We start from the raw sequence: 12,550 nt of genomic DNA, 5'->3' as shown, positions 1-12,550 counted from the left end.
AGCTCAAACAGTAAAGCATTTCATTAGTGTAAAGGTCATGGGTTTGAATCCCAGTGTACACACATACCGATAAAATGTATAGCTGTGAATAAAAGTGTCTGCCAAATGTGTAAATAAATGATAATGGACACATCATAATTAATATCATATAATCATAATTTATATGTAAAATGATGAACAAGAACTGTGTGAACCTGATGGGAACGGACTTCCTACCACCAAAGATCTGTTGGTTATTGCAACTTCATTGCAAAAAAGAGCTAAGGGAAGTAAGTTTTAAGAAAATGTCTTGCATCATTTTTATGCGAATGCCACACAGGGTTTAACAATCATCTAAAACTGGAGTGTTGGAGAATTCCAACATCAGGTTCAGATGCTAAATGTTTGCGATGGCATAAATTAATTTGTAGATGTAGTGTCTAAATACTTTTTGGTGCTTCTTTAAAACCAGATGCGAGACTAGGAAGAAGAAAGTGAAGAAAAGGTGAAGGCTTATCTTCATGTATGTTTCAGACTCAGTCGTGTTACAGTTTCAAGAATGTAAACCTCCTCCAAATACTGCGATAACATTATGCAGAAATGAACTAAAATCATGATTTTTAAAACACATTTTCATCAGGTTCACAAGAACTGTTTGCACTGGACTAAAGAAGCAGACATACAGCTACACAAACAATACATCATCCTTTTCAGCAGAAAAAAAATGGTTGTAAAGGGATAGTTCACCCAAAAATAAACAAATAAAAGAATAACATTAATTCACTCTCACATAATTCAAAACCTGTACTGTATGACCCTTTTCTGTGTGTACTATAGGAAATTGTTTAAGTAAAATGATAAAACATTCATCCCAAACTCTAAAGAATACTGTTTTTATTTGACCTAAATTACACATTATATGTGATGAAATAAGCCTGATTTTCCCACAATTTTTATTCCAGAGGCTTGCTCGTTATAAAGACTTATAATCTTAAATTTAACATTTTTATTTAAACAAAAAGATATTCGGTTATACAATGCTGAAACATCAATTCTTTTGTCTGGTGGTCTTATTTTTCTGATGTTTGATTGCATAAAATCTATGATCAATTTCTATATTTCATAAAATGCCACAAAATCTGTGGCCCCCTGGATCCATCTCGGGCCACCCTACCCCCCCAGGGGCCACGGCCCCCAGTTTGAGAACTACTGCTTTAGACAATGTCTATACAATGGAGGTCAATGGGATCCAATGTTGTTTGGTTACCAACCAAAATATCTTCTTTTGTGTTCTGCAGATGAAAAAGTCATACATGAATGACATGAGGGTGAGTAAATGATGACAGAATTTTTTAAAGTTCACAAAAGTGTGGAAGTAAATGAGAGACACCACTAGATGGAGTCAGTGCTAAGTCAATTCTCCATGTACTGAAATGCATTCTGCTATACAGTCATGTGTTTGCTAAACCGTGTCAGTGCGAAGGTCTGTCAAATTAACTTTCCATTTTCATTCACGACGTATTCATGATTGACCTTTCCGCATATCACCCAAACATTCAACAACCAGATCGATGGACACACGCAGGCCTATGAAATGTCGGACTGTTTTATTGCACATCAAACACATTCCATAATCACCTCCATTTTATAATAAAACTCAAATGAAACAGTTTGTTGCTTAGATCACTTGATGGTTTTGTTAGTAGAAGGAGAAAGCAGATGGCGAGTCGTGCAGAACCAAACCGAAAGGAACATGCTATTATCCCAACAGGAGGCGATTGAAGGGTGTCAGTGCATTGGGCTACTCCGTCTTAACTGATAATAACGACTGAGACGCGTGACGGCCGATCGCAATCCACACCAAAGACTTCAAACCCATTAAGACCTCCACAGCACATTAACTTTACTGCACACACACCCACAAGCAATTTAAGATTATTAGCTGGTGAAGAGAGCACGTGTGGGTTTACCCAGATGAGCTCAAGTCTGATTATTTTGGAGCTAAATGCACAAAGCTTGCATCACGACCCCCCTCATCATAAAACATCTATATCAATAAGACATACAACATGTAAAAGTAAATTGTGTGTGTACAGATAGCTCTGAACCTCCCGACACTTGTGCCCCTACACGTACATAACACACTCAACATCAGCATGATTCAGGGTTGCCAGGCAACCACTTGGATTCTCTCTCTCCATCCCTTTCCTCAAAATGTCACTATTTTCAACACCACACGCTGACAAAATAATTTACCATCAACCTTAATCCCAAAAGCCTTCTTCCCAAAATGAAAATTCACATCTTTCATTTCTCTCGTGATGGATTAATTCACAAGATTTACTATAATTCACTACATTGAGAATCAGAGAATACAGACCTGTGCAGCTGAAACTTATTCAAGTTGACAAGAATTGGTCCTGGTCAAAACAGATTTTAAAGTGGCAAAAACAAATTTTCCTGAGTCATGGACAGATGTGCTTCGGGTACACCGAGATGTTGCTTTGTATTTGGCTTGGCGCTGTTTTCAAATCAAATGTTACTTTAGACCATCACATTTCAGATTTCAGGATGTGTTAAAAGTAAAAAAAATAATAGTAAACAAGGAAAGGGAAGGTCAGTATACTGATACTGTACTTACTTTGAAACACAAAATGAAACATTAATGCAACCAAACAAAACTAGAGCGCTACTTTAAAAAGCAACAGCAAAGTCTCCAATATTTCTTGCAGCCAAAGAAGGGGGTCAAATTTTCAATCTAACGTTAATGGCCCTTCACTTATCCACACAGCATGACAGCAGCAAACACACACTTCAGCATCTCCCCACAGCACACAAACATAACAATCCACAGACATACATATACACACTTTAGTAATTGTGTGGCTTTATACACACATGTTCCATGTGTGAAATGCTAGAAGATAAATTGTTCACTTTCAGCTTTGATCTGTAATAAATGTGATGATAGGCACTGTCCAATCAGAGAGCCTGAATAAAAATAAACAAGACAGATAATGGAACTGAAGGATCTTATTAACGATGAGATGTTTACAGGTCCACAGACTTCATATGTGAGAGGATTTCTGTGTGGACATCTAATCAATTGCTGTAAATCTACAGCTTAAAATGAAATGCTTTTATGATTAAATAACTAGATGCCGCAGTTCCATCTGTTTCTATGGGCCGCTGTACGTAGGTCATGCGCCATATTGGAACAGTGCGAGCTGGTCCGTAAACACTCAAGATCAAGTTGACTGTGTGTAAACTCAAACATTATATGTGATGCACTAACATATAGCGAAACAACGAAAGGTCATCCCATTTTTTGGGAACTTAAATCCTGTGGTTTTCACAGCCATGGCTGCGCAGTGCTGGGGCATTCTAGTGAACTGTGAGTGATGTCAGTGGACTGTTCCAAGATGGCGGACACGTCTACATGCCTGGAGCGCTTGAATGCAGCATCTAGTTGTTTACATCTATGTTCTGACCAACTATTTAGATTATTTCACACGATATACCAACAGGTTTTGTGCTATTTTTGTTTATGCTTAATTTGTTGCTTGTTAGTTAGTTTATGCATGTAAGTTTAATTACTAGAAATGCATGTAAAAATGGGTGCCATGCTTTCAAAAAGTTCGGGAACCACTGATTTAACCTGACATACATGTTTACTAAAGTTCTACATATATTGTGTTGCTTAAAAATAAAATATATTGTGTTCTATGTTTTTTACTCAGACATTTAAAAGAAAACATTTTGCCGCAACCGCCATACCGCCACTTAATACCGTGATATTTTGGCCTAAGGCTATCACATCGTCAAAATATCTTACCGGCCCAAATATACTATTCAGATATTGTGTGGTAGATTTATAAAATAAAAATACTAAATAAAACAGCAACAAGGATACTTTAATCCCATCTCTATGTATTTCATAAATGTTGTTTTTCAAGTTAATTCTCTCCCGTCACATGTGGGTCAGCTTAATTAAATGTGACGGGCTTTTACAAGAAACGGCTTTCAACCCAACCGTGTTCGATGTGGCCTGAAATTAGGGTATAGAACTTGAAAGTGCTTATTTCACAAAATGACGGCGGTAAATGATGCTTCTAAAGAAGACAGAAAACAAATAACGGCTCTGAACACAAAGCGCATGTTGGTACAGAGTACTCTGCTTGATATCAGACGTCCAGATTTTGTGTAGATGGTCTGTGAAACCTTTAGAGAGTTTCATACAACGTATTTATCTGCAGACCTTCAGCAAACAACAGCGCGCCTAACATTAAAGGAAAAGTTCATCTTCAAAATGAAAATTCTGTCATCATTTACTCACCCTGTTGTCATTTTAAATGTGTGCTTTTCTATCTTCTGCAGAACACAAAAGATGATATTTTGAAAAATGTTGCTAACCAAAAACCGCTGGTCTCCATTGACTTCTATTGTACGGACACAAAACCAACGCAAGTCAATGGGGACCAATGGTTTTCTGTTAACAACATTTTTCAAAATATCTTCTTTTGTGTTCTGCGAAAGATTGAAAGTCATAAAAAAGTTAGTTTGTTTCAAACCAATTAGTATTGAAATAGTAAACCTACAAGTATAGGCAACTATAGGCCTAACTGAAAAAGTATACTAGTACTATAGCCTGTCATGACAGAAACACAGAAACGGCCCAGATGCGGTAGAAGCAGAACTTTATTGCACACAGTCAGCCAAAACGCAATAGAAACCCAACCGCGAGTGTTACTGCCCGCGGTGGTGAGAAGTGGAGATCCTTGGGTGGTTGAGCACGGCTGCGAGGACAGAGGATAGGACACTAGCGGAGAGGAGAAGTCTTTAGGCGCTTGGATTCCTCACTCCGCCCGAGTACCGTGCAGGAAGTACTGAAGATGATTCCGGCGAGGACGAACTGCTTCGGTCCTCCAGAGGAAAGCTGACTGCAGGCGGCGAGTGATGGGTGGAACGCCCACGGGAACTGCCAACGACAAAAGAAGGGTCGAGGGGACAGGTGAGATTAACTAGACTAGGATTACTGTGATTAGGACTAGAACGAGACAAAAGATAATAAACTTCGTCAGACGTGCCGCAGCAACGTCCGGGTCAGTCTGAACAGGCTTACACGAGCAACGGTCAGACAACAGACTAGAGACACTGAGGGAATAAAAAGGGAGAACATAACGAGATAGAAAGGATTGGCAGGTGTGAGGTAATTACGGGAATGAGTGCTTAATGAGTAATGTGTCAACAGGTGTGTAGGTGCGGGGTGGAAAATCACCAGTGCGGGAAAGCCTAAAGAGACACGAGGGCGGGGAGAAAAACGCAGACAGCGAACACGCGGTCAGCCAACGACTCTCCACGTGCCCGACAACAACAACACAACCCACGTGCAGATAACACCCTGACCAGACCAAGACCGTGACAGACCCCCCCCCACCAGCGCCCCTAGGCGCTTTTAGGGAGGGGGCTCACCTCGTCTCCGGTGGAAGTCCATGATCAACGACCGGTCCAACACATCCCGCGAGGGAATCCACGACCTCTCTTCTGCGCCATAACCCTCCCAGTCCACTAGGTACTGAAAGCCCCTGCCTCAACGGCGGACATCCAGCAACCTCCTGACGGTATATGCCGGAATGCCGTCCACCAGTCGAGGGGGAGGGGGGGTGGGTCGAGAACTGGCTGGGTTGAGGTGGGAGGTAACTACGGGTTTAACCCTGGACACATGGAATACAGGGTGAACTCGGCCAAGAGACGGAGGAAGCTTGAGCCAGACAGCCACTGGATTAACCACCTTGGCAATCCGGAATGGCCCAATGAACCTGGGTGCCAGTTTACGGGAAGGCACCCGGAGAGGTAGGTCCTTGGTGGAGAGCCATACCCGTTGACCGCACACAAAGGCGGGAGGAGAGATCCGGTGGAGATCGGCCGCTGTCTTGGTCCTCAGGGAGGTTTGGGCCAAAACCTCTCTGGCCCTCGTCCAGGTCCGGTGGCACTGTCTGACGAACGCCAGAGCTGAGGGAACCGCAGCATCGATCTGGAAAACATAGCACAGGAGCAGAGATAAATCGGGACTTGAGTTTATCAAAGGCTACCTGTGCGAGGGAGTTCCAGGCGAACGGGATCTTGGTGGAGGTCAATGCCGTGAGCGGTGCGGCCACTTGGCCGAAGCCCCGGATGAAACGCCTGTAATAATTGGCGAACCCCAGGAACCGCTGCAGAGCCTTACGAGAGTCGGGAACTGGCCATGTGGCTACAGCCTTGACTTTAGCATCGTCCGGTCCAATGCCTCGAGGTGAGATCACATGGCCGAGGAACGAAACAGTATCGGAGTGGAACTTGCACTTCTCCGCTTTGACAAAAAGTTGGTTCTCGAGAACCTCTCTGACGTGTTGGGTGTGTTGCTGGAGAGATGGGGAGAAAATAAGAATGTCATCCAGGTACACAAAGACAAAGCGGTTAATCATGTCGCCCAGCACGTCATTGACTAGGCCCTGGAAGACAGCAGGGGCATTAGTCAGTCCAAACGGAAGGACCAAATACTCGTAGTGTCCCGATGGTGTATTAAATGCCATCTTCCACTCTTCCCCCTCGCGAATGCGAACCAGATGGTAGGCTTTGCTGAGGTCTAGCTTATTAAAGACCCGAGCTCCCTGTAAAAGTTCAAAGGCAGACGACATTAAAGGTAAGGGGTATTTATTCTTAACCGTAATCTCGTTCAAACCTCGATAATCAATACAAGGGCGTAGGGAGCCGTCCTTCTTCTGCACGAAGAAGAAACCCGCACCGGCTGGCGAGGAGGAGGGGCAGATGAGCCCGGCATTCAACGAGCTGCGAATATATTTCTCCATGGCCTCTCTTTCCGGAGCCGAAAGGGAAAATAACCGACCCTTGGGCGGAGAAGTGCCTGGGAGTAGGTCAATGGCACAGTCGTAAGGTCGGTGCGGGGGAAGGGACGTGGCACGGGACTTGCAGAACACGGTACGCAGATCATGGTATTCCTCCGGGATCCTGGTCAAGTCGGCGACATCTACCTGCAACATAGGAGACACAGAGACAGAAGAGGGAGCAGGACCAAGACAAGACACATGACAAGCAGGGCTCCACGCTAAAATAGAAGTGTTTACCCAATCAATGTGAGGATTATGCTGTGACAACCACGGATGCCCTAATACCAGTTGGGTTGTGGGGGAATCGAGGATGTACAACTTAATCTTCTCACAATGATTACCTGACAGAAAAAGGCTTACGTGAGGGGTGGTGTGGGTGACGGTGAAAAGTGGCAGTCCCGCCAGCGTAACGGCTGAGATAGGTGGATGAAGGCGAACAGCGGGAATTCCCCACGCTCGGGCAGTGGCTGCGTCCAAAAAGTTCCCTTCAGCCCCAGAGTCAATTAAGGCCCTTCCAGTATGAGTAGTAGGACCGAATTTGAGGCGGAACGGCAGCATGGTGCTTGGAAATGGAGAGGTTTCTGTGATGGCGCCCACCCGGACTCTCCGCTCTACGGATGGGCGTTGGCTTTTGCCGGGCAGTGTGTGACGACGTGCCCCGCCTTCCCACAGTAGAAGCAGAGGCCGTCCACGAGTCGTTGCTGCTTTTGGGCGGGCGTGAGGTGAGAGCGCCCGATCTGCATGGGTTCAGAATCCGGTGGTGGATGGTGTGCGGTGGTGGTGTCCCGGCTGGTGTTCCGATTGGCGTCCTGGTTGGCAAGCCCGGTCAGCAAGGTCAGCTCAAAAGCAATCCAGGTTTCCTCCGTGGCATACCGGCGAGGTTGAAGCGCAAAAACCAGGGAGCATTGTGAAAGAAACGCCCGACAGGAATTGGGATCTCCGTCGTAGATGGGAGGACTGTTGGCATGTGGCTCCGGATCGTTCAAGGCTCCGTGCGGTGGAGAGCGTTGAACCCCTCCAGCGTGGACGGCCCCTCGCAGGAGCTCGGAGACCTGACGTTGTAATGTAGCCACCTGTTCTTGCAGCGCGTCAACCTCCTGGGCGGCGGCCGTGAGGCGAGATGCCTGCTGTCCCAGCAGGATTCCCTGCTGTTGCAGCGCCACCCGCAGCGGATCCTGTCCCGCTGGGTCGTGCATGTGGTCTGACCGTTCTGTCATGACAGAAACACTGAAACGGCCCAGATGCGGTAGAAGCATAACTTTATTGCACACAGTCAGCCAAAACGCAATAGAAACCCAACCGCGAGCGTTACTGCCCGCGGTGGTGAGAAGTGGAGATCTTTGGGTGGTTGAGCACGGCGGCGAGGACGGAGGATAGGACACCAGCGGAGAGGAGAAGTCTTTAGGCGCTTGGATTCCTCACTCCGCCCGAGTACCGTGCAGGAAGTCTGGAAGATGATTCCGGCGAGGACGAACTGCTTCGTTCCTCCAGAGGAAAGCTGACTGCAGGCGGCGAGTGACGGGTGGAACGCCCACGGGAACTGCCAACGACAAAAGAAGGGTCGAGGGGACAGGTGAGATGAACTAGACTAGGATTACTGTGATTAGGACTAGAACGAGACAAAAGATAATAAACTTCGTCAGATGTGCCGCAGCAACGTCTGGGTCAGTCTGAACAGGCTTACACGAGCAACGGTCAGACAACAGACGAGAGACACTGAGGGAATAAAAATGGAGAACATAACGAGATAGAAAGGATTGGCAGGTGTGGGGTAGTTATGGGAATGAGTGCTTAATGAGTAATGTGTCAACAGGTGTGTAGGTGCGGGGTGGAAAATCACCAGTGCGGGAAAGCCTAAGGAGACATGAGGGCGGGGTGAAAAACGCAGACACCGAACACGCGGTCAGCCAACGACTCTCCACGTGCCCGACAACAACAACACAACCCACGTGCAGATAACACCCCGACCAGACCAAGACCGTGACAATAGCCTACTTACTACACACTTAAATAACTAAAATATTCTTAAACATTGCGCATACCTTATAAAAATGAATATGAAGTATAGTTTGATTACAGTAAGTATATATAATAAAATAAACTTGAAGAATACTTATTTTTGCAAAAAATTTGACTTTAAACCAATGCAAGTGAATGGGTGCCAGTTCAGAATATCTTTGCGTGCATGTTCTGCAGAAAAAAGAAAGTCAAACAGGTTTGAAATGACAAGAGGGCGTGTAAATGGTGACAGAATATTCATTTTTGGGTGGACTTTCCATCAAGAGAAAAGACTCTGTACTCTCTACTTCGTAGTTGAAAAATGTTCTTCAGGTGGCAAAAATATAAGAAACAATTGATTCTTTTGAATTGATCTTTGACTAAAACATTTTTTGGGGGAACAAAAATGTTTCCTTATGGTAACATGGCAAAGAACCCTTGAGAGCATCTTTAGCAAAATTTCTGTATGTGCCATCCTCATGTAAGCTGCTTCGAAACAATATCCAATTAATTTAACTTAATTGAAAGAAACACAGTAAGTAAATCAATCACGTGACCGGACAGATGTGCACGTGTCAATCATTTTTCATACAGAAAGCACAACATATATTTCATACTGTAATTATCACATCTGTTCCCTAATTCTCCATCTTTTTCTCTCCACGCCATTGTGACTCAACAATGAGGGATGAACATTTTTCCGAACTAAATTGTAGACCATCCACTGAGCTTTAATGGTCTGAGAGGATGCAGGTTCATCACGTGCCGTTATTTCAACAACTACCGTGCAACAACACAAAAAAGTCATTGTGTAAAATAATTGTTCAACATCATCATGGATCTACTGTGTTTTTCTGTGTGAGGAGGAGGTCATCTGATCCATCATTAAACAGACTGAGAACATCAGATGTGGACAGACAAGCACAAAGCAAATGGACCGAGCTGTAACGGAGACAAAAGAGAAACCCAGCGTATTCTATTAAAGCAACGATATCTCAATACAGATTAATTGTGACATTTCACATAATGATCTGTGCCTGTAATGCAGCCGGCTGACAGATTCCTCACTTCATCAACAGTCTGATGATTGTAAATTTCTCTGATGTGTCAATCACGCGCCGCTAATGGATTTGTTTGTACTGTATGTGCGCGAGGCGAGCGCAGGTGTCGTCGAACCAAACGTCTGCGGTTTAGAATCTGTAAGACTGTGCTATTCCAGGTGCAGCGATAAAAACAAAATGCTTGTTAACGCTAATGTTATGATAAATACCCGGGAACAAAATCTGCTAGTACCTTTAGAAAATGACTTGGATGTGTTGGTGCACGCGATTTAAGACCCCTTAGGTACCATCCCAAATATCATCTTCATTACATGAGACAGCTGCTTTAAACATCACGTTATTCCAAAATCTCACAGGCTATATTTTGTGTATAAAATAATTGACTCATACACATTCATCATATTGACCCAAATCCAGATTATGTTACCATCCACTATCATCACATCATACTCGCTTGTTTCTTTTTTTATTTCTCCTAAACAATTTTAAGAGAAATATTTTAATGTTTGATACTTAAATGAAACACAACTGAGAACTCCTTTTTTCTGTACATCATTTTTACGTGCGTCTTCAGAATTCGCAGTCAACTTCTGACAGACTCACTCACGGCAGATAAAGACATCAGATTTTACACATCACACTACGGGCTTTATTCATCTGGGCCCGAATTCACAAAACATTTTATCTTACCACTAAGAGCTCTAAAAGTTTTTAGTTAAGAGTTTCCACTTAAAACCCATTCACAACGCTGCTGAGAGCAACTTTTACTAAGGAGCAGAAAGAAATCTTAAACTAAGAGAAAGGGCGGCGTTGACCTCGTTGCACAGTAAAATCGCCAGTGTTAAAAAGGTCAAATTAACACTCACAGTGTATTTTTGTTTTGTATATGAACACTGTGAGAGTTAATTTGACCCTTTTTAACACTGGCGATTTTGCTGTGATGATTCCTGCTTACTGACCATGACCACTGTGATTGGCTGATAGAGGATGGGTCTCTGTCAGTCATTTATTCACAGGAATATTATAGAATGAGGCATCAAGCTGACATATTTAAATTGTACTCATATTCAAATAAAATATTTTAAAATATAATTGTTGTCATATTCAAATTAAGATTATAAAATATACAGTTAGTAAATATTAGTAAGTTACTAATTAAAGAGAACTCAATTTTATTGTCAAAATTCATGTTTTTATTGTGTATTCCAATTAATATCAATCAAAAAGTTTGTTTTTCATTGTTTTTATTCAGTAAAAATAACTTTATAAAATAAAGCTAACAAATACAATAAAACACAATAAACGCATGATAACACAATAAACATGATTTTTGAAATATTTTAAAAAAGGAGTTATCTTTTGCAAATAAACTATACTATGTTCATATAAAGTATATGTTCAGCTAATTGTAAGCATTTCGCCTGTCTCATAAACACAGTTAGCACATAGTCTTCATGGTTAAGCTCATTGTCATGAAATCTTTCTAAAATGTTTACGTTTCAAAGCAGACTGCCCGTGTTACAGTTATTTTAGGATGGTGTGAGTTGGTCTTACTGATTTAGGAGTTCTCTTCACTACTCCTAACGTCTCACAGGTTTTAGTGCTAAAACGCTTTGTGAAATATTCTTAGCACAAAAATTAAGGAGTCCTAAAATTAAGACTGACACACCCATTATTTTTAAGAGTTTCTCCTAAATCGGCAAGTTAGGAGCTACTGGCCCTGGGCCCGTGTGTATAAAACTTCTCAAAAATGCTCTTTTAGAGTGGTCTTAAACTTTGACTTAAGTGTCAAAAAATTCTTAGTAAGAAGTAGGACTTTTACAAAGAAGCTAAAAGCAACTTTTAGTAAAGTTTAAGACTGATTCTTAAGTTCTGACCTAAGTGTCGTAAAATAAGGACTACAATGATTTAAACACATGGCCACCCTTGACCTCTGAATCAGCCAATAGGGAGCCTGCAAGGGTGAAGTCATAGCAGCATGGCACCATTTATTCATGACTGAATTAAGACATTACTTAATTGAGACATTACATTAATATTTTATTATTTCATTTTTTATTAATTTATATATACCGCTACGATCCAGAACTTATTTGGGTAAAATAAACCAAAATTTAGGAAAGAACATAAAATCAATGTTGAAAACTGTCTGCCTTCCCCTGATTTACAACGGCAGGCTTATATAGTGATTGATAAGTTGAGCTGTACGATTTTGTGGGAAATTTAACATCGGTTGGCTTCAACCCACATGATGATAAATACATAAAGTAACCTGCAATTTTATTTTTCAAACAGGGATGGCAACAGAGATGCAAGTTAAAAATAGCGGTTTCAAAATATTAATTTGCATTATGTACAAAAATATGACAAAAATGTATCCTTTTTTGGCTTGGTTTTACATTGAGTTTTAACAGTTAATTGAATAAAGCTCATGAAGCCCATCCTTCTATATTGCACTTACAGCTTTATATAAAGAAAAGACCAAGCTGCAAATCCTTAAAAAAATAGATTTAACTTTTTTTTATATTATTTTATTAACTCCCTGTCATTATGTCATTCCAACGCATTGTTTCTTTGTTGTAAAGTCCATGGTATCTGCCTCTGTACTGCCATCTTGTTACTCTT

Source organism: Triplophysa rosa, linkage group LG1 (genome assembly GCF_024868665.1).
Source record: "Triplophysa rosa linkage group LG1, Trosa_1v2, whole genome shotgun sequence".
Classification (NCBI taxonomy): domain Eukaryota; kingdom Metazoa; phylum Chordata; class Actinopteri; order Cypriniformes; family Nemacheilidae; genus Triplophysa; species Triplophysa rosa.
This window is presented reverse-complemented; position numbering follows the sequence as displayed.